Here is a 650-nt window from a genome sequence, read left to right on the forward strand (position 1 = left end):
GTTTTGGATTCATTCTAGCACATACCTTCATAGTAATTACTTAAAGGACACACACACTAAACTAATAATAGCCGCATTAAATGAGGAAATTTTGTTTTAAATTAGTTTTGTTACAGCTGTAGCAATTTGCCTGCTTTCCTAAGTCCCAAAACTAGTAACACTGCCTCAATACATGCGGCTAAACATTTGCACGAAGTAAAGGACTCTATTACTGTTTATTTAGCTAATCTGTGGATTGGTATAATTGATTGTGATACTGCTTTGTGAATATTTTCTCACTTCAGGTTTAACTGTAGCAGGACAGATCAGATTTCCTTTTCACAGTTCTAAGCACTTTTGATAGCAAATTGTTTTCATTTTCTTCTCTTTCAGTATTGGAATAAATGGCTTTTTTATACTTTGTTTTCCTTAATAGTATTGTATGAAACTTAAAACTGTTATATTAAAGTAATCTCTCTGAAACCACTGCTTGATCTCTAGCTTTTGTTTAGAAGTGATATGTTTGTTCTCATTCTTTTTCCCCGTGGGTGTTAACATTTGCATTGGTTAGTAGATTATATTTTATTGCAGAATTTGCAGAATATAGAAGGTGTCCACTTTGAAATCGAAAGGACTCCTTAACTGTGTATGCAGATTGTTAGTGACATATA

Source organism: Protopterus annectens, chromosome 2.part0 (assembly GCF_019279795.1).
Source record: "Protopterus annectens isolate FY-2018-M chromosome 2.part0, PAN1.0, whole genome shotgun sequence".
Lineage (NCBI taxonomy): Eukaryota > Metazoa > Chordata > Ceratodontiformes > Protopteridae > Protopterus > Protopterus annectens.